Source organism: Nesoenas mayeri, assembly GCF_963082525.1.
Source record: "Nesoenas mayeri genome assembly, chromosome: 13".
NCBI lineage: Eukaryota > Metazoa > Chordata > Aves > Columbiformes > Columbidae > Nesoenas > Nesoenas mayeri.
The window spans coordinates 15,416,196-15,431,776 of NC_137550.1; the positions used below are offsets into that span (position 1 = coordinate 15,416,196).

The 15,581-nt window shown below is 40.5% G+C and overlaps 1 protein-coding gene across 2 annotated transcripts in view; it reads right to left on the reverse strand.

Moving 5' to 3' along the window:
* FGF13 (fibroblast growth factor 13) overlaps positions 1-15,581 on the reverse strand; it is a gene marked incomplete at both ends in the record, with an annotated part of 234,537 nt that overhangs the window by 58,521 nt on the left and 160,435 nt on the right. The window lies entirely within an intron of this gene.

Consider the following 15,581-nt stretch of genomic DNA (forward strand, 5'->3'; position numbering starts at 1 on the left):
AGGGGGACACAGAACCCTGCACACATCCTTGCCCGGGAAATAGGAAACAGGAGGTCCCTTTGCAACCCACCCCCTGCTCTTCAGCATGCTTTCAGCAGCTGGAGCCTAAAATAAAGCCAATTCAGGCTAGAAACAAAACAGAGATTTGCAACCCTGAAGGCAAACAACTATTGAAAGAATTTATCCCTGAGGCAGTGCAGATTTGCAGCCACTTGCAGGCACTGAGGCAAGGTGGGATGTCCCGTGAGTGGGAGGCTGTGGGCTGGTTCCTTGAAGGGTCTGAGCTCAGCAGGGACTGCGATGGCAAGAGGATGATGGCAACAGGCTTCAGTCATCTGAGCCAGGGAGCTGCATCCTCTGTACCCTGGGGCTATCAAGACAGGACCGATGCAGGTGGGTTGGCATGACAGCACCAGATTTCTGATATGCTATCAGCCTCAGCAAGGCTTTGCAGGATCTCTGCCCCTTCTTCCTCTCCTATCCAAACCCTTGGCAAAGCCACACAGTCCTCTCCTCCATCCCCAGGGCTGAACACCAGTTCCAGGCAAGCACAACAGAAATCACACCACCCAGTGTCTTCACTTCAATGAACTTAATTCAAAAGCAGTTTGCGATACCTCTGCAAACATTACAGTCCTTCCCTGGACTAGAAACAGTTCACAAACAGTCCAGGTTGGTTTCTTCCAATTGGGTACTCCTGTCCCAATAAAATATGATGCATGGCCAGGCCTTAATAAACATGGCCATAACACACAATTTTTAAGACGTCTGACAAAGTACTATATGTGCCATCATCACAGACTGAGACCTTGAGAGCTGTCATGGTATACTGAATTTGGCAGCCTCACATACCCATCCACAATCCCTCTTTTCTGCAAAAAGTATGTATGAACACATGTATAGGTTTATACACACACTCACCTTTGTTTATGAGGCATTTTATGGCATCCACGTATTCATATTAAATAAATACTCCTAATTTCTTATTCGTGTTTAAGCAGTAGGGTAAAAGTAACCGTAATTCACAAGTTCCACCACTACTCTCATCTGCCAGTCCACATAAGACATGTGAAATCCTACCCAAGAGACAGCCAGTTGGATATTATTAGTAATAACTCATCCTACTCAACTCACCAGTAGTGCACTATGAGTTTTGCTATCTTACCACTTCCAATACAGTCACAAGTGAGAGTTGTTTTTCCTGAGACTCGCCCAGTACTTCATAAATATTCCCAGTTTGGAAAATAATGTTTGATCTTCAGATCAAAGTGAAGCTGCCTCATTGTGGTCTGTCCTATAGGTCAGATGACATTTCATTTTCACAATGACTAACCAGAACTCAGAATTCAGCTAACCTTGAAAATCCTGGGGAAAAGCAGTATGTAAAAGCAGTATTTAGGATATCTTTCTGCCAACATTCCAGCTTGCATGCTTAAAATCCATAAAGAAAATTCATTTGCACAAATGTTCCTTGACAGATAACTAAAGAGAGGAATAAAAATAGCATATATGCATAATCAGATTTAAGTTTCAAAAACAGTCCTCCAGTTTTTTTACATGATCAACCTCTCCATCTATCGGTACTCCTACAAACATGTCTTCATTTACTATAAATGGCACATGAAAATCAAGATCTTGTTGGGAAAACGCCTTTGGTACAAGACCAATCTTTGGACTATTTCAGTGTTACAGATATAAAAATCTCAAGGAACAGCTTTATTTTCTGTGAACAGCAAGAGCTGTTCACTCCCCACCATGCTAAAGAGGTAAAATAAAATAACATTTCAATAACTTTTCGAACGTAGAAGACAACCAGACACTTCTTGAACATACATCCTCTTTGTGTGTGATTACTGTAACACTTAAAGTTAACAAGTAAATTGCCAGTCCCATTTCAATCAAGAATTAAGCACCTCTTAAGAAATCAGCATGGGGCCAAAGACAGAGCCATGAGCTACCTGGAGCTGGGATCTGACCCAGCAGCAATTCCACTGCTTTGAAGTAGACAAAGATCTCACCTGCTTTTGATCTATATTTTTCCTCCAAGCCATCTGTTGAGTTTATGCTGACGATTATTTCCACAATTCAGATCATTAAAATATAGTTGAACCTCCAGAAGCTGCCCAGATTGGGCAAAAGTAAAGTCTGAAATTTGGTACCATGATCCACTAAACCAAGACTGGTTCTTTGATTAACACGGGATACGGTTTTCAACCAACACAAAGCATGTTGCCCTCGCTGCCTGGCTCTCACAAAAAAAAGGCATCAAACCCCCAGCATTGGCCCAAACCACAGGCAAGCACCACTGGTTGTTCCACCAAACTAGAGGAAAGTACAAAACTTCTGGTTTTTTTGCTCCATTCTCCTTGAATCACTTGTGCTGTGGCAGGTCCCAGATCACAGCTGTTTGAATCACAGAATCATTTTGGAGGGAAGAGACTCTCAAGATCATCAAGTCCAACCATTAACCTAGCACTGAAACTAAACCATGTCACTAAGAACCTCAACTGCAATCTATCACGAGTGCCAAAGACTTCTAGTAGGTCCTATATAAACAGATAGCTGCTGAGCAAAAAAAAAACACTGCACAAAAACCAAGGCCAGATGAAAGAAAATCATAAACCAGCTCCAGACCTCACTGTCATAAAACAAGCTGCAAGTTCTGACAAGCCACAGCAGCTTTGCAGCATGCTGGGTGCCAGCTGCAGCCTGCGAAGAGAGGAACCCCTTTCCCCCTGCTGCTCATCGCCTGTGCTATTTCGGCACATGAGTGTCAACAGATGTGATCAAGCACAGAGCGGTGTATTGGTGCAGAGTTGCTGTCAGAGAAGGGAACGGGTGGAGGAGGGATGGCACTTTCTGGCTGCCTCTTCAAGTGCACCGGTGATGGGCACACAAGCCCCTTGTGTGACCCACCCAGGGACCCAAGCTCCTCTGTGCCATCTAGAAGCATTAATTCTCATGACACATTGCCATAAAGCAGGAATGTTTTGGAGCACCTTGAGTCAAAATATCCCATCCTCAGGCTAAACAGAATGTTTGTTTATTTCCTCTTCCCCTATAAACAAGTACCAAAAGATTTATAGTAGGTCCAATATAAACAGGACGTTGTTGGGCAAAACAAATGCTGCATGAAAATCAAGACCAGAAGAAAAATCAGAAGCCAGCTCTAGACCTCTCTCAGCCTGGTGTAAAACCCAAACCAGCCCTCTGCCTTTACAAGACTGAAGCTGCTTTGGTGTGACAAAAGAAATTCAGCATGGCATGGGATGTCAGGAGTCCCTCCTGAGGCTCGTTTCTTCTTGCTGGGGTAACATGCCTAATAAAAAATGCTTCAGGAGTCAAATCTATAGACTATTTCCACCGCTTACACGTCCCAAAAGTAAAGAATTTTTTTTTCTGAAAAGTGCCACCAGAATTGCTTCTCTCTCTTTTCAGGTCGAGATAAACAAGACTTCATCCAGTCGGGTATGACACAGCAGCACTGAGGCCCCCAGTGATTTTTTCCTCTTCTAAGTAAACAGAATTACTATTCACCAGGAAACAGAGCTGTTCAGACCCAAGCCCTGCATCACTTAGCTCCTCCGTGAAACATCCCGTGGAAATGACTCAGCCTTTCCTCTGCAGCCAGCTCCGCAGCTGGACACAAGCGCTGCAGAACGACAGAGTCTGAGTGCCAGCTCACTACCACTGAAAGTCTACTTTTATTCTAGATCTGAACCAAATTAAGAATCAGAGGTTTATTTCTGAGTGCGAGGTGGAAAAAGGTATTAGTGAATGAACTGGACCTTCAGGCAGCTCCAGACCAAGAGCTCAAATCTGAGGATATTTTAGGCAACAGACCAACTGGGCTACTTTAAAATTAACCTTAATTGTAAAGACCAGCTTCAATAACCAGCTGCAGACCTTTATTTGGGCTGTGTTGCTGTAAACAGAAGTATTTTTATGTTGAGAACATAAAGGCACTTTTAAATAGTGACATGGATGTTCCTGTGTGTATCTGTGCAATGGTTCTTTGCAAAAGTGCATTGTACAGCTCTGCTCAGTAATACACACACAAAAATAAAATCCCGTGACACCAGTGTAGACATGTTGCCTGGACCCACTTTATCCAAGAGCTCACTTGCTGTTCAAGGGATTAGGCAGCTGATTGATTTTTGTCTTCTCAGAGTACAGACTCATGAATCCCAGCACCAAAAGAAACCCCAGTACAACCCATGCACAGGACAGGATGTGCCAAATCTGGCAACCATCCAGCAAAGCAGAGAAACACATCTCTATCTTCAACACATGAGTCATCTGACTGAGACTACTAAGATATTTAAAAAATAATTACGCATTATAAAAGGTTCTCATGTCTTAATCCTGTTCTCTTATCAGAACTGCACAAGTTTGTTAGGACAAGGTTCACTAACTCTGACAAGAATTTAGGCCTCTTATTCAGGACTGCTAAATGTCACCCTGCTAATTCACTCTGCTAAATATTCAGGATGGCCTTAATATCTCACATCAAGAACACGAGTTCCCTCTCAGATTCTCAGAGAAAATACCAATGAATGAGAGGAATCCCAGTTCTGGCCCTTCCCAGCTGTGAATTCCAATTCCTTTACAGCACAGTCTCAGTCAAAACTAGATTTGATCCAACCTGGTGGTGCAGCGTTTTTGAAAAAGGAGGGTATTGTTTGAAGGCAGAAAAATGGAAATACTTCTTTCCTAGGTTAATCCATATTCAGTTATCCCAAAATGTCAACCACAAAAGATGGTCTATCTGGTGCATAAAAGATCAGTGCCAATCAGCTGGGAAAGGTCACAGAACAAACAGAAGAGATCAGCTCCCACAGCTCTGCGGGCTCCCAATTTGGGAACATGTTATTCCGGTGTCTTGAGGGGCCCAACCTGAGCCAAGAGCTTGCAGCAGTGACCAACTGACTTCTTTCAGTCCACCACAAAGCCATAGCAAAAAATACTCTGCAGCCTCCCACATCAGTATGCACAGAAGTATCTGTTCATTCGCCTCTCAGCATGATGACTCTCAAAACATCAGTGTAAATGACAGCATATCATCCCTGAAATGTTTACATCTCAGCATGGGACACATGAGAAGTGTGGGCTATATGCCCCTGTCAAACCTAACATAAGGCCACTTTACACATGATGAAACCCTGTAAATAGTCTTTCACAGACCCAAAGTAAGTTGCCTAGAGATTGTCACATGACTCAAGTGGATCTTTTTCTACCTTTTCATAGATCTGATGGTTCATGCTCAGTCAAGAGCTTGACAAAAACAGACTCACTGGGTTTCCACCGAGTTGGAGCCTCTGAGAATTTTCCTCCTCCCACTTGCACCCAGTGATTTCTATCAGCTTCTCACAGCCATGGCCCTTGCTTTGCTCAGAAGCCAAGTTCTGCCCCATTGCTTGACTTCACGTAAATACAGAGCCCAATTTGCTGCTATCGTGTGATGGATGCCAAGTTTGCCCCTTCCTGTTGCTGTGTTAATGATGTAAGACCCATCTGTTTTCTAACAATGAAAACAAATTACCTGGGCTAGGATCAGAAGAGCCTGGCAATGATTTTCTGTGACTTTTACCTAACTGCTGAGATCATGGAACCAAGTACACATAGAACAAATGAGAATGTGAACAGAGCTGGCCACAAAGAAAAGGGATATGAGCAAAAACTACCATGTCTTGGATGAAGGCAGAGTTCTCCAGGAGCTGGAGTTAGACACTCCACTGGGTCACTGCTTCTGCACATGTGCAAGTGGGGCCTTGCTCCACTCATTGTTACGGAACTGGAACCAGTTTACCTGAGCAGTAACCCTATTTTCAGTAACCGGAAGGAAGGTATAACCTTGAGGATTTAGGAAAAGGGCCATGAGCCCAAACTCCTGCGTTCTGTCTCAGTTCACCATGTAATGCTCATTATATTAATAGTGACATAACAAGACGTCCTGACCTAAGCCCAGTGATGTAAAAGTTAAGTTTATCTAAGTTCATCTGACAAAATATCTGGTCTTTGCAACCAAGAAAGAAGAGAAAAAGGCACCTCCAGACGGCAATTCATTCCCATCCAAAAAAGCATGATTATTTTCACAGATGCATGGAAGAAAACACCACCTCTGCCTTACTAAACTATCTTTACAGGGTAATTTGGAGTGTAATCTACCTAATGCATCTCTATAATAAAAAACAACTACCACCATCAAAACTAAGTAATCATTTAATGAAGGTACATGTAGCTCAATGTCTTGCTTCTGGCAGTGCTCAGTAATACATGTGGATATAAAACCAGGACCAAGTAGTTGCACAGTCACACTTCCCACACACACACCCTCCAGCACTTGGCCTCATGGCAACTGCAGGCTTAGCAGGAGCTACTGCTGGCGAGAGCAGAGCAAAGGTGACATCTAAAGCCATGCTGAGGTGAAAAACACATTTCATATGTAAACAGAGATGAATTCATTAGTATAAATTAGATGCACTCTTTTTGCAAGCAACACTCACAAGTATCATTGGCTAGCAAAACAGGAACAAGAACCATGAGCTGGCATTTGCTGCATTGGATTTAAATAGGTCTGAAGACTAGAAAAAATGTTTATGCAAATTCTACATAAGTAAATTAGAAGAAATTCAGAGAACTCAATTCAGAGAAGGAGGCTTATAGCAGAACATCTGCTGCTGCTACCAGTATTCGCATTAGGTAGCTGGGTACATTGATGGGGACTCAGACCTCATCAGAAAGCACAGAAAGGTTCTGTTGCTATGTGGAGAAACAATGCTGAGCAATTAGAGAAACAGATATGAAGCTGCCAAGCTGAGCACTGTTATTCCTCAGTTAAGTCAGGCTGAACTACAATAGGGATACTTTTGCTTGTAGAGAGACTGGACAACTGTCCAACCTGTTCATGCATTTCCACCTAAAACAACCACAAAACTAGTAGTGGTGCAGAAGTAGATATAAATATAATATCATTATTTGAATTAAATTCCCAGTCCATATGTATTGCCTTTGCAACTTCTCTGTCATATTGCTAAATCATGCTGAGCTAAACTCACAGGAGACACCATATTTAGCAGATGATGATATATCATCAGGATTTCTGTCCTCTCCCTTTAACCCTCTTCACTTTGTTTATCATTCACGTTTTCTACCTCTTCCTGCCAGGATCTTTTTTTCTTGTTTCATTAAAAATCACAACATGCTTCTAATGAGCAGTAACCACAATGTATCTTGATATCTTTATCTTGCAGTTGAGGTCAACTTAATCTTGTTTACAAACAAATAAACGTAGTTTAGCTTCATCTACAACACAACATTCCAAGGCCTAGGAGCTTTTGCTGGGAAAGAAAGGACAAAGAGCAGAATTTGATTCTAAGGCACAGAACTAAGCCTGCTGAATTGTGAGAAGTTAACTAACTGGTCGATCTTTAATGTCATTGTTTGACTGATTCCACTCAGCCCATTCCATGCAACCATAATGAAGGTTAACTGCCTATATGGGGCAGTTATGAGAGGTTAGAGAGTCTAATTGTAAAAAGACACCTATATGTACAGCTGCACAGATATAACATGTAGCTACACAGAATTCATTAAATTCTGCAGTACTTTGTGAGGCCTGCAGGGATTCCCGCTCATATGATTGAATGAAGAGACAAGGCTCCCAGAAGTTGCTGGTACCTGTATTTCCCCTGGACTGTAACTGGAATTGGACATCTCAAACCTCTGCAAATACGGGTTCTACATTCATAATAAGGACATATAAGTCTGGGCATTTTTTTTTTCTTCTTCCTGACTTGTAAATACGAGCAAAACCAAGATGTTTCAAAAATACTGAGATGTACACATACACCAGGGAATCAGTGTAGAGCTATTAATGCTGGGAGAAACTTCCACCCCCCTCAGCCCTTTCTGTTTGTGGTGTGGTTTTAGTTTTGTTTTGATTTTTTTTTTCTTCCACCGGCCCTGTAATATATGAAATGTCTTACTCAGTGACTGTATTTTTAAACTACTATTGCCATAAATTTTAGCCTAGTTAAAAAGTTCTGATGTAAAGTCTTTTCAGGAGGCTTTAAGCAAAATATAGCATTTCCTGTATGCTGCAATAGTTACAAACCAAACAAACGTGACTGATTTCCAGTACTTTCAGTCCAAAAAATCAGATGTATAAAATTACCAGTAAAACGAGAAACAAGAGGGACACCTAGAGTTAGTTATTGTAACTGCCCCAGCAAGGTCATTCACTTTCTTTTCCAGTTTTGTTTTGGTCACTGATGATATTTAATCACAACAAACATACGCAGTGCCTCCGGCTGTAATTAACAGAGGACCTGGATGCCCAAGGTTCCTGCAAGCAGGGCGAGACACTGTAATTTTGCATTTAACACTTTGTTTTTATATTTAAGGGCGGCTCGGTGCGTCTCCCTCACTCTCGGGTGCACCCGCCAACCATGAAGAGGGCCTGTGGACGCCGACCCCGGGGGTGGCGGCCGCTGTCCGTGGTGCTGATCCGCTCAGAGGCCGCTGTCCGCGGTGCTGATCCGCTCAGGGAACCCTGTGCGTGATGCTCATCTGTCCTACATTGCCCAGCCGTGGGCCTCATTCTGCCCCGTTCCTCCACCCTGCCCACTTTCTGCCTCCGTGGAACGAGTCCCCTGGCCTTTACATCAGGTTTATAATCAAACATAAAGGTCTAAAATCTTTTGTCAGCATTTTTTTGTATGGTGTGGCTAGGCAACGTACTCCTCAAAAGATAACCTCCAGCAAAAACTTTGATGATTTCAGACCTGTTTCATCTTCATGGCAATCCTGCTATAAAAACTTACCATTTTTTTGCAAAAGAGCAAGGCATTTAGTAGTTAATAATCTGGATTATTAAGTGACTATATTTGGTAAATGCATTTTTAACATGCCAAAAACAATGCAGGCAGTTCACTTTACATTCTACACTTCACTATACTTAGATTTACTATATTAATTTTGAAGAGGAAAAAAAAAATAGATGCCACATGCAATGTCATAAAAGTTGTTTACTAATCATGTTGAATTATTTCTAATAAATAATGACATATGACCCAGACAGTTAATATCTAACTCTCACAGTTAATATCTAACTCTCTGTACACACTATCAGATTATTGTTTAATATTGGGGCATTTTCCAAGAGTCCTTGGATTTGTTTTTCTCTTCTAGCTGTAGGGCGTTGGTTCTTACGGTAAGCTGAGCCCTTCACATACCAAATGCAAAGAACAAACGTTTTCATTATTAAGTAAAAGTATATTGCACCATCATAAGACTCTATCTAAAACATTAGCAAAAGAATAGAGAAATGCTGATTGTTTAGTATTAAAAAGGTTTTCAAGTTATTAACACCATAACAAGATTGTCTTCAGTTACTGTGAGGAACAGTACCCTCATGAAAGGCAATTAGAACAGAACAGGAATAATTATTTTTTGTTTAAAGCAAGCTTATACCCAACAAAAAGCCTGGGTACAAAATTAACTAAATATGTAACACGGATGTTTAAAAGGCCATAAAATCAACCTGTGCGACAACTGAAATATTCAAACAGGACAAACATGCCAGTTTAGCAGCATATTCCATATATTTACACTTCCAATCAGTCAGAATTAAAAATAATGCTTTCCTTTTACTTCTTAAATAGTATATTTTTAGAGCTACCAAAGAAAATTTATTAAGTCAAAGAACAACCACATTCTTAGTATTAATAATTATTAAGCTTTAATTTCTTTATATAGTTCATCATTTCTACGGAGGACTAGTTGCCAGGAAACATCTCCTGGTTTGGTTTTTTTTTCCCCCTCTAAAAATATTGCTTAAATACATCTTACCTGAATAAGACTTTCTTAATCCCAAAGCCATGCTGCCTTACAAGCTGCTCCTACTCCGACAATTGCAGTCTACATTTGGAGCAGATACACAGGGAGTAGATCAGAGAAAGTTTAAGGCATATTTAAAGTATTCTCTAAGGTACTGGCCAGAAACATCAAGCCCGTACTCGCGGTATAGAGAGATCATTAATGGGCATTAGTGACAGACCATTATGACTTTCAGAGATCATTAAAGATTCATAATGTAGCTGTATTGTTCTGGCAGCATCTAACCATTTCTTGGACATAAATGTACATTTTTCCTGCATGATTTACTTAAACTTATTATTTTTGAGTGTCAAATTTTATTTTCTGCCTCCTAGAATTACAAAGAATGCCTGTAACAGGATACTGTAGTATATTACACCAGCCATAGGAGCCTGGTGCTTGGTAGAGTTGATACCCTTTATTGTAAGGCATTTTGCAATATGAATAGATCAACAACATTCATGAGGTAGAATATGTACCATACTTTCTTTCTTCTTTAAATAAGCTGCCTTATTGATGTACCATAAATGTTACAAGTATAAAAACCTCTTAGAAGAATTACATTTGCTAAAAATTCTGAAATAATTACCTTTTGAAATTTTAAATCTATACTTCTTAATATCAGAAAAGCTCATTTTTTGACACATGGATTTAGCAAAATTATTGAAGATATTCTAGTTGGGGTCAACCAAACCAGCTACTCCTAATGCAGTTTTGATGAGTGAAAAAAACACCAAGATTTGTTTTTGAAGATGTGCAAGTAGTGCAAAGATTGTGGTCCAAAATGTGACCACAGTTATACTTCAATTGTGCTAATCAAGGGCTGGATGTGAATTTTCTGTTGCTGAACTTGACTAAGATCTTGTTTAACTCATCCTTCTTCAGCACAGCAAGTTAAGCCCCTGTTCACATATTATGTGAGTAATGAGATTTAGTCAATTTAGAAGCAGAGTTAGATTTCAAAGTCAAACACTGTCTCTAAGCATGATTTAGTCATTGTGGAGTCATAATTACAATTAGTTTAGAAGGGCTATTTAAAAAGGCTCTGCCCCTTCACCAGGAATTACCACTCCCTCCAAGACACACTTAAAAGTCATGTGTGTGTGAGCTTGGTTTATTTTGCAGCCTAATTGATCAGCAGTGAATATACACCAATTTGCATGTCAGGAGGAAAATCACTGAATTCCAGCTGAGCTGTAACTTCTTAATTCCTTTAACACAATGACTTGCAAATGCATGAGATGTGCAAAGGATCAGACCCTCAAAGTCATAGACAAGTAAACAGCTTCCAGATGCTGGGCTTTGGGTTCTAAAATGAGATCTAGCAAATGAAGTCACTGAAGCATTTTAACACATTTTAGCATGTATTTCATGCTGGATCTAGATCTGAAAGGTGAAACATGCCGGTTCCTATTAATAAACAATTTTCCTAAAATAATATTTAAGGGTTTACTAATATGCATTACTGCTTACATACTTGGAATTCACAACAAGAAGTATGCAGAAACAAATCGTGCTGTGAATTGCATGATTTTAGAATATTCACTGTTTATTATGCCACAGTTCCTTATAATCTAGCTGTGAATATTGCTGATATTCAAATCCACTCTACTATTAAAAACATCTTTAATTATTGCTGCCAGAAACAAACAGTAGCACACCAAGAAAACTGCAGTGGGGCAAAAAATTGAAGTTGATTCTGAGACCTCTCCACTTGGAAATGACACCTTTTTCACAAAAAAAAAAAAAAAGAAAAAAAGAAAAAAGAAAGGTAAAAAAAAATCCATGTGGAAGAATATACTCAAGCCCATTTCTAAGGCCTGCTGAGTTCTATTGATTTCAAACAACTGACCTTGAGTCAATAGGTTTTATGTCACCCATGTCAATTATTGACAGGCAGTCAAAAGCCTGCAGCGGCATTGCTCATTGCCTTGCAATTATAAACAAGGTTAATCTGCTTGTAAATGTAGTTCTTTTTCCACAAGCACCGTGCATTTAACTCATTTTTCCAAAGCTTACATGAATTTGCAATGACAACTCCCTAAAATGTATAGAATTTTTACTAAAATTTCAGTATTCTGTAGTCTTTTCCTACCTCAAGAAATGTTTAAGTGATTCAGAATCATTCTTACCATTTTACAATTAAATTGGAGTTGCATGTTGAAAACTTAACCTGTGATCAGCTAATCCTTATAACCATCAAGTAATTCATTGCATATTAACTTGTTTTATTTTTTTATTAATAAAAGGAAAATAATCATGTCTAATCTCCACTTTGTTTTGATCACTTTATGTCTGTTATGCACCCTCAGTGCACGACCAGAACCACCTGGCATAAAGGAACAGAGCTCCTCAGAGATCCCTGCAGTTAGACCAACTAAGATCTTACTTCTGCTGGAGTATCAGTTACTTCTGTGGTGTGCCAGTTTGAATGAGAGCTTTATATTGTGGTGTAGGACCTGCAGCAAAAGACTACAAGCAGAGTCTGTAAAAAAAACCTCAGTCATTTAACTTTTTTTTTCCTTATGTATCAATAAAAATGATGCTGACATTTGCTACAAAGAACTTGCTGGAGATTGCCATGTTATAATTAGTGGATAATTGATGAGCAAACAGCTAAGAGAAATGAGAGAAGATGGTTTGGAGAGGGCATTTACATTTCTAACCATCCAAGAAGGAAAGCTCAAATTAGCGCTCCCAAAGAGACAGTAGTGAGTCAAACTCAGTCCCTGTAATGCACAATTTGATCAGTTTACCCAGGGTATGATGTGCCACACCTGTTCGCTTTACAGGTGCCCAGAACAGATGACTTGGCAGGTCCAAGTAAGACCTGCAGCCCCATGTTACCTTGCTGGCTGGTATGGGGACTGCATGAAGGATACTCAGAGAAATCACAGCCACACCACCTTCTGTGCATATTCTCCACAACAGACAAGCTTTGTCTAGGTTGCATCTAAGCAATGATGCACACTGAAACAGGGGCCCAAGCACATCCAAAGAAGCTAGTGTGGGTACAAGAGAAATGACACACATTATTATTATTCTGCTCTGGTAGAAAAATAGCCACTTTCTATGACTGCAACATGAGATCAGATTAATAGTCTTGCAAACTATTAGGAATTCCTATTTCAAATAATCCTACTTCGCAGTTTTGCACTGATCTCCTCCAGGAAAAAAAAAAATAATAAAAAAATAATAAATCAGGCTTGACCTTATTCCCTGGAACCCAATAACAAAATCCCCAATAGTTTTTTCTATCAGGAAGAGGCTGAGAGCTCTGGCTCCTGTTTTTCTGCTGCTGTTATGACCAAAGCATCCCAAGTGTAAAATACAGACGAGCAAGCACAGCACTGCTGACTCAGCAGTCCTGCAGCAACATCATGCAACGTTGAACAGCAACTGCAACAGAAACCTTCCAGGGAAATACAGATGATGACCAAAAGAAAGTTCCTGCCTTCTTGGAGGAGGGGGAATAAGGAGAAAAGAGTGCTCTGAATTGCTGCCCAGAAAGCCAAAACACCCATTTGGTGTTACAGAGCCTGTTGCTCTGCATAGACTATTTTTGTATTAGAGATCATTATATTTTCATAGAGTCATTAAACGCTTTGAATTTTAGCTGCCCCCTCAAAGCGACGCATTTTATCCTATTTTATGTATACTTCAGATTATTAAAAGTACCATGTATTTGTATATTTGAAGTATATGTGATTCCATTCATTTTTTGTTTTGTTTTGCTTTTTCCTCTCTTTTTGGTCTGGTTGTAATAACCTGTCATGCAATCCAAAATAAGGAAGAAACCCTTTAAAGGCTGAAACTAATATTCTGATGCTGGGAATGCTTCTCTTTCTAATGACTAAGGGGAAGCTGTGAGAAATCAGCACAGCACTAGCACTTCCTTTCCTTGGCTTCAGCTGCCACCTGGTGGTACAATCCCAGGGAGCAGAAAGCATCATTTTTATGGAAGGGCCCGGCATGTTCCAACAGGCACCTGCACTTAAATGCTGGTTGTAAGGTTGCAAAATGAAATGAGCAGCACTGCAGTTGCAAACATTTGTGCAGTTCATATTCACACACAATACAGCACAATTCACAAGTGTTCCACAATTAAAACAATGTTTGAACAGAAAAGGCAAGTTTTAAATTCTGATTTTTCAGCATATTAAACTGAAGACCCACAAACTCCCAAGTGTCAGAAATTGTCCCAACAATTTATAACACTTATTACAAGTTCCTGAGCCCAATGGAAGCTCAATTGTAAAAGCAGGACTCACAGTCAGACACAAGATTGAAAACAGAGAAGTGTGAGAGCCACTTTGTTACCTGCCTGCAAATAGCTTCCAATGCCCCGCTGTTACACCACAAAAATAAAGCAGGAAGGACAGAGTAAGTACTAACCAAAGCTCTTTAAGCTATTATACTCTATTTGGAATACAGTGTTTATTGTTTATTCTATTTGGAACATTTCACCAAAGTTGCAAACAAAGTGTAATCAAAAGTAACTCTTATTTTGTCATTCTAAAACCAACAGCCCTTGTTTGTGTTGTGCCACATGTTGCACAAGGACAGGATGACAGTGGAGCTGCCCTGCTAGGTGACCTGGTATCTGCCTCACATCACTTTGCAGTTACTGGTGGGAAAGTAAATATTTACTACCAGGAGTTGGCCCTTTGGGGAAAACCAAAAGGTCAAGTCTACTTGGCACAGTGTGGTAATGTGCAGGGATGTTCAGGCTACCTTGGGTCTAGCAGCATTACTATTAATTAGCAGACAGAAAGCTTTGTCAAGCGTTCCCAAGATACCCAAGAGAGCACAGGTACCATCCCACTGACACACTCAAGCACAGGTATCTTGGATCATTTCCGTCTCTGACATATGGGGATAACAAGGCAAATATACATTCGGTTGCTGGTCCGCACTCCCTGTGCAGCAGGGAGGTGGTGGCAGCCTCGTGTATTTGCAGAGGCTTTTGGCAGGATGATTGTACAGCAGCTCAGATTAAAGCTCCTGCTCCTTGCTTGGTTCCTATCACACCCCAAGGAAAGACACGGATAATGTGGGCAAATGCTGATGAACACAGAGCAAACATTGAAAAAAAAAAAGCTAAAAGTATTCTTATAGCCATCTGTGTACTCAGATGAGCCCTGTGTGATGACATTCTTCTGATTCATTATGCCTGGAAAGCAAATTTCAATCACACCAGCAAACTCCTACCTCAAACATAGTTTTTACTTACTCACCAAACATGGAAAAGAAAACACAGCAAATGTCTAATCCAAGCCCTCATGATAGCATGGTCCTCCTTGTATCTGGTACCCCAGGTGCTGCAGAGCAATTATTAAAGCTAGAAGGAGCCTTTTCCTTATTTCCACTACAGACCAAAATGAAGACTAGCCCTTCGTTAGCTTGCCTTTTAAGAGAAGAGAGCTGGACACTGCATTTGCAGAAACACCTAAGAGAACTGGGAATGTAAAACCCATTACATTTTCCTGACACACAGGTGCCAAACTCCCTAAAGTCCTTTTGAAAAACTCCACTGAAAATCACATTGAAACAACTGCAAGGAATAACCAGGCAGACATCCAGGATGAGGAGAGATCGGCAGAGACTCCACCTCCATCCCCTTGCAATGAGGCTCCAGCAGCCCTGATGGACTGAGTCTGGTGGTGACCACTTCCCTACCAGAGGAAAACCCAAAGATCCTG